Raw genomic sequence first — 15658 nt, 5'->3', positions numbered from 1 at the left:
TGAGCCATCTAATATAGCACTGACCTTAATTTAACACTTAAAATGGTAAGTGAATTGTTTTAACCAAGAAAGAAAATTTTGATAAATGGAAAATTGACCTAATAATCTTCCCAGTTCAATTTTCCTTGTTTGATAAAGTTGCTGCAAATCCATAACCTTTTTCTGAAGATTTTTACTTCTGACTCTTCATTCAGAGAGAAAGAGAGAATATTTCAGTGCTTCAGCGAGGGGAACCTAAAACATATCCCTCTTCAGAGAGGTAAAAGACATTTCCTTTGAAAAGGATTTCCAGGGGCACCTGGTTCAGTGGCTCAATCAGGTAAGTAGTTAAGCCTCTGCCTTCTACACAGGTCATGAACTCAGGGTCATGGGAGAGCTCAGCATCAGGCTCCCTGCTCAGTGGGGAGTTTACTTTTCCCTTTCCCTCTACCCACCGCCTTCCCCTCCCTACTTGTGCCCTGTCTCAAATAAATAAATAAAATCTTTGGGAATTAAAAAAGGATCTCCAACATAGCATGGATTATTATGTTCCCAGGTTATTTGCATGTGAAAGAGATGACCTCACACTTCACAAATTAATATCCATATTATTTATAACAACCTTCCCTAAAAATTGTCTTTTATCATTAAACTGCCACTGGAAAATCAATATACTGGGCTTTGTTTATTTAAAGGTGTGACTGCACAAGTCCTCATGACCTGCAATCTCGTGCAATCTTTCCAAAGCCAGTTAAATTTTTTTTTTTGATACCAGAAATACATGCCATGATATGGTCAGATTTTTATTATTATGTCAAAATATTCTTATTTTGAAAGAGAAAAGAATGGGACACATTTCAAAATCTCCAGTTGCTCTGAACTATGAACCTTACTCTATGATTGCTCCACAAAGTTATTAATCTCCTTGAAGGCAGCAACTCTTTTTTTATCCCTTCACATTGTACCTGGCTGGGAATTGGTCAATGGCTACACTTTAAAAGATTTGGAAGTTATCACATAATTAAAATTCCTGTAATAAACTTTTTTTGGACTTTTCGGTTATGTTTTCAGTTCTATTCCAAAAATATTAAACTGGAAAAAAAGTGCAGTGCTCTACTAAAATATGTCTCAAGGCTTGTTTAGCAGGCTTTCCTTCCTGTTACTTGATATTAATTTTGTCATTGTGGCTCATTTCACCTGCATGTGTTTTGTCTTTCACAGCATAAATATGCTACTGCCCAACTTAATGCTTCTTCTCTACTACCTTTGGAGAATTCTGAATATGTTATATATTTAGACATGTTAGTTGCCACGATTACCCAAGAAACACATAGATTAATAGATTTATACCCAAGAAACACATAACCAAGCTATAGTTCTTCAAATAAAAATTAAAGTTCTAATATTAGAACTCATTTTCTTCATATAGTAAAATTTCAGAAAAAAAGAAAAATTTGAGTACATCATTATTCCAAATGTTTACTATTTTCCAAAGCTGCTTCTTAGAAGACATGCCAAAGATGTTTGGCATCAAAGTTTGATAAATTATGTTTGAGGGTTGGGTCAGTTTAGAAAAACTTGAATAATACCAAACCATACCATGTTTGCTGAACCCAGGCAAGTCACTTAACCAATTTAGATATCCATTTTCTCTTTGGTAAAATAAGGGATGGGACTCTTGACCTGATTTTGAAATCTTTTACTAAAAAATAAATAAATAGATTCGCAGAGTTATCAGAGTAAGGCTATAGTCTTTTAAAAAAAATATTTATTTTGAGAGAGAGAGAGAGAAAGGAAGACAGCTAGAGAGGAGTGAGAGGAAGAAAGGAAGGGGGGAGAGAGAAAGAGAGAGAATGAGAGAGAGAACCTCAAGCAGGCTCCCCTCTGAGCAGGGAGCCCAATGCAGGGCTGGCTCCTACAACCCATGAGATCACCACCTAAGCTAAAAACAAGAGTCAGATGCTCAATAGACTGAGCCACTAGGTGCCCCAGGCCATAATCTTAAAAGTATTTTCTCTTTGGAAGTTATCTTAAATTAATTTCAATAGGAAATATAATAAATAATATCATTACTTTTTATATTAATCATAATAATGGACAATTATTTAATTATAAAATTTCATGTGTAGAGATTGAATAAAGCTTAACACATTCTTAAAGCAGGTACCTTGATAATTCAAGGGGAAGTCTAATAAAAAATCCTACCTAGTTAAAGAAAGCCTCAAATATAGTTTGAGTTTACATATAGTTACAACTATAGTTTACATAGTTCATCCAGAAATCCTACAATTATGATATCTTCATCATAATAAAGGTTCAATATATTTTAACTTTCCCTACAATCCTTTTGAAGTGTTTAGAATCACCATACACTTACCCAAAGATCAATTTTACCAAAAAATCTATATTAGTGTCTTGGGCCAGTTTCATAAGAAGTAGTTTGTAAGATGAAGACTCTTATGCAAGAAAGTTATTAGGGAAGTGATACCAAGTGAAACTGGAAGGGAATAGAGGAAACAGTACAAGAGAACAAAAGAAGTCCCAGCCAGTGTATGTTTTCAGGTAATATCTTATCTCCACCTGATCCTACAGCGGAGCTCTGGAGGATAGAGTATGCCTCAGGTTTGTCCTGATGCAAGAAAGTGGACTTTGGCTTCCTCGGAGACTAGGCCTTGATTGCCTAAGAATCATCCCAGAGGGAAGTAAATTCCCAGGCTCCTCTAAATCCCTCTGCCTGGGGTAGATGGCTCCAGTAGCCCAAGAAGTATGAGGATAGTCTGGAGCAAAAGCCATTAGGAGCAAAATATATGAAAGAGCCATGGGGCAAACATAAGAGGATTCAGAGAATAAGTGTGGAGCATCAGCCATGTTTGTTACAAATAGTAACTAGCAATTACTATTAGATTTATTACTGTTATCAGACATGATAAATAACCAAAAACTGATTAACTAAATTAAATAAAAAGGTACATTCTTCAAGTAAGTACAATTCAAGTATTGAAATGATAATGGGAAATTATTTGTATTGACATGGAAATATCTTCATGATATAGTATGTGTGAAAATGCAGGTTATAAAACAATATGCATAATAAGTACAATCACATGAAATCTTAAGGGCTTGACAGGAGAAATAGAAAAATATTATCAATGGTGGGATGACTTGTGCTTCTCATGATTTTATTATTTTATGTTGGGAATTTTGTAGATAAGATGTATTAGTGTTGCAATATTTTTTATAATTTGATTTTGAAATCCATTGTGATTCATAAAGAGAGATGAACAAAATTTCCACAGGAGATTAAATCTTTAAAGGCAGACAACACAGAAGGAAGTCATCCAAGCATGGCAAATTCTAAGAAATTGTGACAAAAAATAGGTTTCCATTGCATTATTAGTAAATACATTGGCATGAAGCAGATACAATAAATGTCATCGGCTTGATCGATCAGTTAAAAGCCTACAGGCTGAATATGAATCCTTTCTCTATAGGAAAGGTATCTGTTCCAGGGATGGAGTCTATCAAGTCCCTAGTGGGACTTCTGTTCAAGAATTTATGACACTGTTTTCAGTCTTAAAGAGGGTTAAACATTTTTAGAAAATACCAGCTGATAGTTTGGAGAAGGGTCTGATTATAGACCCAGGCTACAAAATAAGTGAATACGCAGTGGAGAAAACTGTCACTCTGGAGGAACCAGGGTCATATCTAAGGGCATCAGACCTTTTGGCATGAATTAGACTTGGGCTAATACTGCCATGTTTTCTACTCTCATCAGGACAAACGATTCCAAATTTATTCAAGTTGAATTAACGTGATATGTTAGGCCTGCTTCCATTACAAGTAATAGAGAATTCAATGCAAATCACCTTTAAGAAGAAATAAAAACAAAAGGTAGAGTTTATCAGGATAACTGGAGGAAGGTGGGTAAGGAAGGTTTTCAAGGTTCAGTTTCAATCTTCTTTGTTGGCTCTACCCTGGGCACATTTTCTGTTTGCTCTGTGTTCAAGTACTTCTTTTTTACTTCTGGTGACAAGACACATGCGAAAGGATCCAGAAATATGCCCTATCTTTTTAGCAGAAAGGATAATTTCCTTCTGCAACAGTTCTCTAAAGTCTAGCATTTGAGTCTCATTGCATTGTGTTGTGTAACATGTCATTCCCAGAACAATCATTGGTCTCAAAGGGGTGCAAAGTTCTGATGTCAGTGTTAGGGTCACATAATCTCAAATGAATGCTCTTTGGAATCTGCTGTGTCCAAACCCTGTGGACGAAGGACATGCAGGGCTGGTGAGTGCTGGAGGAAAATCAGAGCTCTGGATTCATAGGGAAAATTAAACCAGGTGAGCGTTCATTTTACAAATATGCTTCCTCTCTCAGAGAAAACTGGAATAGCAACTGGAAGGATGCTAAACTTCCTAGTGAGGAACTTCAGAGTCAAGTTGATGAGGGAAAAAAAGGGCAATAAACCATTGTTGACAATAGCTTATGCTATTTATAAATTTCAGAAACTATATTAGCTATTTTGGGATTAGGTAGACAAATATATCTTTTATTTTTTATTTGTTTTCAGTTTCCTATAGTATGAGTCACCTAGGATGCTTTTATTAGTAAATGTAAAGCAAGTTTCTTTTATCAAACCTAACAATGTTTACTTCAAAGATCTGCACTTAATTTAGGAAGTACTATTTTTGAGCTCCTAGATACTAATTGTAAGGAATAGATGAAGCCTACTTAGCACAGGCCCATTTTTCTTTTCTTTTTTCTTTTTTAAAAAGATTTTATTTATTTATTCATGAGAAACCAGAGAGAGAGAGGCAGAGACATAGGCAGAGGGAGAAGCAGGCTCCCTCCAGGGAGCCTGATGTGAGATGGATCCCGGGACTTTAGGATCATGCCCTGAGCAGAAGGCAGATTCTCAACCGCTGAGCCATCCAGGTGTCCCAAGACCATTTTTAAAGAAATTGGGATTTCTAACTGCTATTTTTATCAACATAATATTTAAAAATACATATATACACCTTGCTCCCATAATTTTTTTTCATGATTATAATTGTACTCTTCAATCTTCATCACCTGGTTCACCCATCCCCCCATACATGTCCATCTGGTTAAGAGTCTGTTTCTTAATTTAGATTCTCTTTTTATTTCTGTCTTTCCTTTGATCATTTATTTTTATTCTTAAATTCCACCTATGAATGATATCATAGGGTATTTGCCTTTCTCTGACTGAATTATTTCATTTAGCATTATACTCTCTAGCTCCATTTGTTGTCCCCAAGATTGAGAATCCGAGAAACCACCAAGGAGCTGAGGCCAATGCAAACACACAAGGGTTTATTAGCAAGCTCAAGCTTGGGTCCAAGTATACTCCACATAGCAGTGCAGGGGCTAGGACCCCAAGGTTAAGAGATGTAGCAGTTTTATAGGGGCCAGTGGCCAATGAGATTGTAACACACAAAGTTGCACAGTCATGTCAGTCCGCATGCAGGTGGCCAATTGAATTACAATTTACCCTATAGTGACTGTTTGAACTAGCCTATCACTCTGGTCAGAATTGGCACGCAGGTTTGGTGGGCAAAAGGCAGGGTTTACATTCTTTGGCGGTTAGGGGTTCCACATTCCTATATGAGCGGGTTTCTGATAAGGGTGTGCTCAGCGGCTTGACTAAGATGGGGCAGCGCCTTAAGCAATAAGCAGGTCATGTGGGGGTGATACATGAGATGGCAGGTGTAGCACAAAATGGAGTTAGTCCTGCTCTGTTTGTCCAGGGGTAGGGGATTTTTGTTAAATTCCTTGGGTCCCACACCATTAATATTGTTGCAAACCACAAAAGATCTCAAATAGCCAAAGCAATCCTGAAAGGCAAAAAAACAAAACTGGGTATTACAATTCCAGGCTTTAAGTTATGTTACAAAGCTGTAGAAATCAAAACAATATGGTACTGACACAAAAATTGACACATAGATCAATGGAATAGTATAAAAAGCCCAGAAATGACCCACAATAACTATATGGTCAATTAATCAACAAAGCAGGAAAGAATATCCAATGGGGAAAAAAAAAGTCTCTTCAACAAATGGTGTGGAAAACTGGACAGCTACATGCCAGAGAATGTAACTGGACACTTTCTTTACACCATACACACATACACACACACACACACACAAAAAAAAAAAAAAAAAAAAAAACTCAAAATGGATTGAAATTCTTTTTTTTTTTTTTTTTTTTTTGGATTGAAATTCTTAATGTGAGTCAGGAAACTATAAAAATCCAGAAGAGAACACAGGCTATAATTTCTCTGGTATCAGCTGTAGCAAGATTTTTCTAGATCTGTATCCTGAGGCAAGTGAAATAAAAGAAAAAATAAACTATTGGGACTACATCAAAATAAAGCGCTCCCCACAGTGAAGGAAACAATCAACAAAACTAAAAAAAAAAAGTACTGAAGGGAAGAAGATATTTGCAAATGACATATTTCATAAAGAGTTAATATTCAAAATATCTAAAGAACTAATACAACTCAATAGCCAAAAACAAATACTCCAATTAAAATATGGGCAGAAGATGTGAACAGACATTTCTCAGAAGAAGACATACATTTGGCCAACAGTCACGTGCAGAGGTGCTCAATATCACTCAATGTCACTCATCATCAGGGAAATATAAATCAAAACTACAATGAGATTTCACCTTATTCCTGTTAGAATGGCTAAAGTCAACAACACAAGAAATCAGCATAATGTTTTTTAATTTTTTATTTCTTATACTTAGTTATACTAATACATTGTTAGAGACTTAATGTTTAGATTTTAAAATAAATTATTGTAATCTATAATAATTTAGCATATGTATTGATTATAAATGTGAACTCCTTTCAATATCATGCTTATTGTCATAACCCAAACAGGTCATGATTAATGATTCCTACCTTCTTCAGACCCAGGTAGGGTTCATATTAATAGAAAAGTAGAGTCAGATGAGTTGCTATTTTGCAGTATTGAATGCAGATGTATATAAGATTATATAACTACCTTTTGCCTTCATCCCTAATCAATTTCTTAGTGTGTTAACTGTCAATATCAAACTAAGGAAAGGGAATAGTTTCTCACTGACTAAAGAAAGATAACTGATACCTAATAAGAATATAACATATTTCACTGTATGCAGTGATAAAATATGTATATATTTATACATTTAATTAACTGGTTTAAATAGACCATCCTATTAACCCAGACACTATTTCAATTACATGATCAACCAATCTATTTAGAGCTAGGTGTAGATCCAGTACTTGGGTTTGTTTGTTTGTTTAATATTTATTTATTTATTCATGAGAGAGACACAGAGAGGGGTAGAGACATAGAGGAGAAGCAGGCTTCCTACCAGGAGCCAGATGTGGGACATGATCCTGGAACTCTGGGATCATGACCTGAGCCAAAGGCAGATGCTCAAACGCTGAACCCACCCAGGCATCTCCAGTACTTGGGTTTGATAAGGAAGTTATATAATGTAATTCCAGTGTGTTCTTCCATGAAAACTGGTGGGGTTTTTTAGGTGTTGAAAATTCAATGTAAGGTGAAATGTCTAATAAATCATAAATGAATAGAAATGTTATATCCAGAAATTCAGAGTGATAAAAATGGATGCTTAGGCGGTGGGGGTGGGGTGGCATTGAGTCATTTACCTGATTGTGTCCAACAGGGTAAGACTGCACAGTTAAAATGTGTAGGAAATGTATCAACTGAACAATGGTTAAAGAAACTGAGAAAACATAGCCTGAAATTTAACATTTATTTGACCATCTTCAAATAATCTCTACCGACCTACAGGTATAGGCAGGCACTACTTCTGGGAAGCTCAAGCCACAACTGAAAAGTACAGATGAGAAAAAAGAGAAAAGCAGATTATATTGTAAGCACTTTCTAATAATTATACCAATTCAACAATGGAACAGGCTGCTCTGGAAGTTGATGGGCTTTCCAAAACAGGAAGGAATGGACAAAGAAATGTGTATTTATTAAACAAGCATTGTGCTAGTCTCTAAAATCACAATATTGTGTATATTACCTCATCAAATTCCCACACACCCATGAAGTGGCTAATATTACCCTCATTTAGATGAGGAAAACAGACTCAGGGTAATGTTCCAGACCCCAAAGCTGGAGAGAAGTACAGCCAAGATGTAATCCCAAGTCTATTTGACTCCAAAAACTGTAACAAGAAGGGATGGGATGAGCACCTGTTAAAAACATCATAAAGGAGATTATTTCCACAGTTGATGACAAGTAGACTAGATGATTATTTAAAGTCTTTCAGGGATGGGATGATTAGGTGATGGGTATTAAGGAGGGCACTTGATGTAATGAGCACTGGGTGTTATATGCAACTTATGGATCACTACCTCTGAAACTAATAATACATTAACATTAACAAAACTGAATTTAAATTAAAAGAAAAAAAGTCTTTTCAAAGTCTAAAATAGTATGACTTCATTAGGGGCAGATGTTTAACTATAGGCTAAGCCACAAACTTTTCCAAGGCTACCATTAACCAATCCCCAGGACTGGTTAATCATATCACTGGTGTTATATATAGAATATATACCGAACATATTACCAGTATATATCAAATATAGTACCACCTGTATTGTAGAATACCGGTAAGAAAGATACATCTATATAAATAGATACAGAGATAAATCTATAGATGTATAAGTATATACACCCAGGCCTACCCCGTCTAACGTGGACAGGAGAGCTAAGATAGAGACTGGCATTTTTTGAAGGAAATTTTCCAAAACTGGAAAAGTCAGCTGAGCTTTACTTTCCTGGCATCATTGTTTATAGCTTTGACATCTTCCTGTGTAATGACCCCTCTGCTGAAAAAAAAAAAAAAAAAAAAAGGTCAGAATCAATAGGCTGTTCTTTGCCTAGACATTGACAAAAGGGCATAATATTCACCCATGCTAATTACGGATACATCACTCAGCCATCCAATGGTTCCTGGCAAGTCTCCATGCAAACTGCCCATTGCATAGATAAAAAATTGTTGTTCTGGCCTTTTTGCTTTCATTTAAAGATGGAAACTTCCCATATTTAAGCATAAAGTTACATCATAGACAGTGTTTAGAATAATGGACTGTTGCATATGCATATGTAAAATTATTTTTTCTTACTAGCCGCTGAAATCAAACTATTTTTGGTGTTAAGGTTTTGAAATTCAATGAAGTATTTCTGTAAATGGCTTAATTGAAATTTAAATGTACTTCCCATAATGTCTTGAGCAGGGTTAACTTCCTGACCAGGAATTTGGCTCTAAGCCTGAATAATGTGCATATATGGGCAGCTGAAGGGGCCATGAAGAGACTTAACTAGAAAGCATGGTAAACGTTTTAATAATAGTTATTCAAAACTGTTAAATAGAAACTGATTTTTATTTTTCTTCCTGTACTATTTTCTCAACTTAAGCAACATGTAGTTGGAAGTATGGAGAAACAAAGAAAAGAAAGAGATAAAGAATCAACAGGGCTATTTTCTCTTTGTATCTCATTTGGTGGGAAGGCAGGAAAAAATCAGAAATAGGAAGAGAGAGCCTCAGGAACATAAAAATGAACAAAGAAGGGAGGCCAGGATGACTCATTGAAAGGGGAATGGTACTTACAACCCTTCTCTGTACTATTCTGATTTGAACCCTCCTTAATGCATAAAATATGATAATTTATTTTCTAAATGACCCTGCTACATTTATTTCAATTTATGATGTAATCTTTGTTTATTTTTCAGCTGCATTTGCAGTGGGGAGAGTCAAAAGACATCTCAGAATTCTAATATTTTTCGTATTTTCTTTCTCAACGAAGATATTAGAAATGGCCGTGCCCATAGGTCTACGTGTATCTTTCAGATATGGACCTCTCATCCCCACTTTCTCTCTTAAAGGCCAAAGTCTCAGCTTTCCTTTGCCAGGGAATAACCCTGCCCTTGGCTAAGTCAGAACATCTGGAGCCTGAGCTCATGGTCCTTGGAAGATAAGCAAAAAATATAGTTGTGCTGAATTCCCATTGTCTTCTCTAATAAGCATTTTATAAGAGAATAATAATCTCCTTGGGAATTGGAAAAATGATTGAAATAATCACTTTCAGTTCTGGACCAAGTCTGTAATTAGATAGTACCTGAGAAAGCAGAGCAAGGTTACAAACCGTGCCTGGACCCTCACATTCTTGCCTGAATGGCAGGAGTGACAAAAGGAATCAGCCCCAGAGACACTGAAACTTCTGGCATTCAGAGAAATATTTCTTCTGGCAAATTTGCAAAGTTTAGTCAAATCACTGAAACAAGTCTATTTGGAGAACATGAAATGCTGGATTATAAAATTTTAACAGACCCATTTTACATGCAAACAAGAAAACATCTGCTTAACAGAAATAAGTCACAATGTATCCTGAAGTCTTGAAAACATGGCCACATAAAGTTGGTATTTTTCCATTTAGAAGAAAAGTAGCATAGTCTTATAGTAACTAGGTAATGTAAATGTCTAAGTTAACCTAGCTGACCCAAACCAAGTATATCCCACCCAGCCCTCTTCTCACAGTAGCAAACCAGGGAAATTCTGAAAGAGTAGCTACCTGATGCAAAATGTTGAAGGATGTGTGCTTGCTGCTGGGCTTTTCCCTCATTTCTACATTTCCTTTCAGATAATCTATTTAGATGACACCGCAATGAAAAGTGGAGTAGTCTTTATACATATGGGTAGATGTCTGCTTCCACATGCTACTTCCATTGTTTCATATTATTTTCATATATTGAGAACTAAGTAGCACAGTTGAAAGAGCAATATAAAAAAAAATCTCCTTTATTTTTTGACACAGACTTTCCAATTAAGATTTTTACCATCTTTCCTAAACCACCAAACCATTCTCTCTCTCTCCAAATCTCTCTCTCTCTCTCTCTCTCTCACACTCTACTTCATTCTCCCATTCCCTCTACTTCATTTTCTTTCTCCCCTGATTGGAACAGAAGATGGCAACAGAATATTTCTAGAAAAACAGAATCTTAAGAATGGCTTTCCTTAATGGGTTCTAGATTTTCTGGATTTGGTTCTCTTATCTGATTAAATGTAGAGCATTAATGACTTTTGACTATAGGAAAAACTGAGGGTTGCTGGAGGGGAGATGGGAGGGGGATGGGGTAACTGGGTGATGGGCATTAAGGAGGGCATTTGATGTCATGAGTATGGGGTGTTATATGTAATAGATGGATAACTGAATACCTCTAAAACTAATAATACATTATATGCTAATTAATTGATTTTTATTTAAAGCATTAATGACTTTGTTTTCAATGATGAAAAGGGGACTGGTAGTCCATGACATATAGTGATAAAAGTTTACTCAAAATATCATTTGTACATACCTGTAACCAAGTACCTATTGAAATCATGGCTCTGGGTAATAAAATAGTGCTACACTAGAAAGTTTAGTCAAAATTGGTAGTGTAATAGAGTTAGTGGGGATATTAGTTTTCTAGGGCTGTGATAACAAAGTATAAAAATCTAGTGTGAAAAGAATGACATCTGACCTATGTGCCTCCCAGGAGGTAGAAACTCCCCAGGACATTAGAATCAGTGGGTATGAGTTACAAGGACAAAATTTGAGCCAAAATAATAAGAAATATTTTTAACACACAGAGCAACCCAAGGATATATAAGCTATCTTGAAACAAAATGAGTTTTCTTATTGAAGGTCCCCACATGCTGGCTCAACCATTTGGGGGTGGAGGAGCACACTGCAATGGAGCATATACAAGTATCAGATTGTTAATAAAACTCTGTAACTTTTAACATCGGCTATCACTGACTGTAACTGCTAGTTAGTAGGACAGAGATTTTATACTTTGCATCGAAATCACCTACAACACCTAGAAAACAATCTTTTCAATATATTATAACAGAGTTCATATGTATGATAAGCCGGAGCTTATAATATATCAGGAGATGTTGTATAGATATTGTTTTATCCTTTGTGCATGTCTATAGTCAAAATATACCATACTTGCAAAAATGAAAAAGACTCAAATGTTTCAATTATGATATTTGCTTTACCATAAACATTGTTGTATGTATTAATTATCTATTATCAGTATGTTATTGAGTAACAAGCTGGCCCAAACTTAGTGGCTTAAATCAACAACAATATATTGTTTCATACTTATATATGGGTTTGCTAAACAGTTCCTCTGATGTGAGCCAGGCTCAGCAGCTATTAAGTGAGGTTGCTCAAGTATCTGTGCCAGGTGATGAGTTAGCTGAAAACGAGCTGTCTAGGATAATGGGGACCAGAAAGTTCTGTCTATGTCTCATCCTACAGCAAAGTAACTGGGATTTTTCTCAGGTCTTAGTAGAGTTTCAAGAGACCAACCAGAGATATGCAAGGCTTACTGTGGCCTAGGCTTAGAACTGGCATGACAACACTCCCATCCTATTCTATGGTGACTTGCTAGGGACCAAAGCAATTCACAAGGCCAGAACAGTAAACAGTCTTTACCCATGGGAAAAGAAACAACATTGCCAAGGACACATATACAAAGAGAGTGGATAAAGGAAAACTTTAGCAATGGACCTATCACATAGTAAAAGTTTATGTTTTGGCAGTCCCTATTATGTTTATGGCAAGAGCTAGACCAATATTAACTATTATTAAGAGGTAAAAAGGGTTAATTTTGAATGATTTCTGTTTGTATTATTTTACTGTTAAAAGGTTATGCTTTGGCTATATTTGCAAACTCAGTAAAAGAACTGTATTCATTTTCAATTGCTGTGTGAAAGATTACACAAATTTAGTAGATTAAACAACATATATTTATTTCATAATTGCTATGGGCCACTAAACTAGACTTAGCTGGGTCCTCTGCCCAGGGTCTCATGAGACTAAAATCAAGGTGTCACCTGGAGCTAGTGTCTTATCTGAAGTCTGGGATACCCTTCCCAACTCATGCAGTGTTGGCATAGTTTATTTCCTTGAGGCTACAGAACTTATTTTCTTTAAGACCAGAGAGAGAGAGAGTCTCTGGCCTCTAGACCCACTCTTATTTTATATCTATCTATCTATTATCTATCTATCTATCTATCTATCTATCTATCTATCTATCTATCTATCATCTATCTATGATTTTTAATTTATTTGTTCATGAGAAACACAGAGAGAGATGCAGGGACATAGGCAGAGGAAGAAGCAGGATCCCTGTGGGGAGCCTGAGGTGGGACTTGATCCCAGGACCCCAGAACCATGACCTGAGCCAAAGGCAGATGCTCAACCACTGAGCCACTCAGGTGCCCCTAGACTCACTTTTAAAGTTTTATCTTGATTAGGTCACACCTACCCAAGGAGGATAATCTTTTGATTACCTCAAACCTGATTTGGGATCTTAGTAGTTGTGCAAAACCCCTCCATTTTGGTCATATAACCTAATCATGGTGGTGATATCCATCCTACTCATAGGTCATAATTAAATGGGGAAGATTATTGTGTACACTATGCTTACTCTTATACTGGTATCTTAGAATTCTACATACTACACAAACCATTCTAAAACACCTTAAAATGTTCATCACAATTTTACTGATAGGATTTTTCTTGTCTATACAGTGCAGAACAAAGTCGATGAGGTCTTCCATAAAATTAACCTCTTCACAAAGTTTTCTAACATCAATGCACTAATGGGCTCTATAATCTGATGGCTACTAAAATTCGTTTCTTTGCCTAGTAAAAATTACTAAAACTCTGAATCTAAACTTAAACCCTATTCTTAGCATTTAGATGTCTTGGATGTTTGCTAAAGCTATATAACTTTCATAACTAATTGAATAACAGGGGAAATTAATGTATCTAATCTCTATATTTGGGCCACCACTGCCAAGGATCAGAAAGGAAACCTGTGTCTTCCGTCTTTTGAAGGAGACTTCTACATAAAAAAAAGATGCATGCCACTAAAAGTGGACAGGGAAATAAGAACTAAAGATGAAATCTAACCAACTGAGCTCTAATAATCAGGAAGATGTGGGACCATTCATTTCTCATGAATTCTAGTTTAAAGACAGTTCCAAAAGTGGAAGCTTTTGTTTTTTGAGTTGCAGGTAAAGTCAAAATGAGGTACAGAGAATTCAGGACACATTACCAGGACTAGTAACATGGAATGAAATTTGGTTGACTCTAATCCATGATAGAACAAACTCTGACCCACCTGCTGGAGAGTCCAAGATACTCTTTCACAGGAGTCTACACACCTTTAAGAAGGCCTGACAGATGACTCAAAGGTGTTTCAGTATTTTGTTGTGTGTATATGTATCTGTATATTAATGTGTGTATGTGTACCTGTATGTTTATATACTTATATGCGTTTGCATGTGGGTGTATTTGAATGTGCATGTACATTTGTATGTTTATGGGTTTGCTTTTTTTTTTTTTTTAAAGATTTTATTATTTAAGTAATCTCCAAACCCAACATGAGGCTGAAACTCACAACCCTGTGCTCAAGAGTTGTATCTTCTGGGCACCTGGGTGGCTCAGTGCATTAAACATCTGCGTTCAGCTCAGGTCAAGATCTCAGCCAATGTCAGGCCCCTTGTTTGGTGGGTGGTGGGGAGAGGGAATGTCTGCTTCTCCTTCTGCTCCTCCCCACCCCGTGTCTCTCTTATGCATGTTCTCTCTGTCTCTCTCTCAAATAACTAAATAAAATCTTAAAAAAAAAAAAAGTTTCATGTTCCACCAACTGAGCCAGGTAGATGCTCCTGTATGTGTATGTTTACTTGTATGTTTGCTTTTATTTGTATATCTGTATGTGCATGTGTGTGTATGTTTGCGGGTTTGTGTGTGAGTTTTGCGTATTCATGTGTGTTTGTGTTTGTGTGTTTAACCTACAAGTATAGTACTCCAGTCCTCAGTACTTATTTTGATAAAGCCACAGGAAAGTGGCTATCATTGTTATGAGTTTCCTCTCCAAGTAGTGACAGATCAAATGCAGCAGAAAATCAGCACAAAGTATTTAAAAACAGAAAAAAAAAAAAAAAACATTAGAAATTGAAGTTTGAAATCCCTAAGTATAGGAAAATACATATTTCCTTAAATCCAAGCATTGGTTAGTTGGGTATTTTTATTTTAATGTGGTTTTCCCCACTCTCTAGGGTCCCAAGGGCCCCTAGGTTAGGACATGTTGCTGCCCAGGGATTTAAGACCTTGAGGCTGATGCTGGAAGACTGAGTGAGCTCTTTGTGGTCCACAGATCTACTTCTTTGGTTTATAAAGTAACTTAAGAAAATGGAATTCATTTTTTTTTTAAAGCTGGGCATGTACTCTAAAGCTTATCAGACTCTCCATCTCTCTATCATATTACAACTAAGGGTGAGAGCCACCCTTTACTCCGTTTCTCTGGCGGTGGCAGGAGGCGTGGGGTTTGTGATCCCTGTCCTTGGGGACTGAGAGCCCTGTGCGGGAGGCAGGTTTCAGGTCAACCTCTTTAGGGAAGGTTTGTTTTTAAATTTTTATTTCTCATGAAAACAAAATTATACAGACTACATAGTAAATGCAAAGAATATAAATATTATTTTATGCATCGTACATAGGCAATAATATCCTATGATTAACTTAAATTCACCGTTTTTCCTTCTGTGGTTAAAAGGAGATGTTTGT

General features: G+C 36.2%; 1 long non-coding RNA gene across 1 annotated transcript in view; it reads left to right on the top strand.

Moving 5' to 3' along the window:
• Positions 1-4211: 4211 nt before the first annotated feature.
• The window catches only part of LOC140621531 (uncharacterized), a 52985-nt gene continuing 41538 nt past the window's right edge, over positions 4212-15658 (top strand). Inside the window, exon 1 of the long non-coding RNA XR_012021275.1 lies at positions 4212-4319. This is a non-coding gene — a long non-coding RNA (uncharacterized lncRNA). The remainder of the gene's footprint in view (positions 4320-15658) is intronic.

This window comes from Canis lupus, chromosome 30 (genome assembly GCF_048164855.1).
Source record: "Canis lupus baileyi chromosome 30, mCanLup2.hap1, whole genome shotgun sequence".
Classification (NCBI taxonomy): domain Eukaryota; kingdom Metazoa; phylum Chordata; class Mammalia; order Carnivora; family Canidae; genus Canis; species Canis lupus.
Note: the sequence above shows the minus strand (reverse complement) of the source record. Positions and strands in the feature narration are given on the sequence as shown.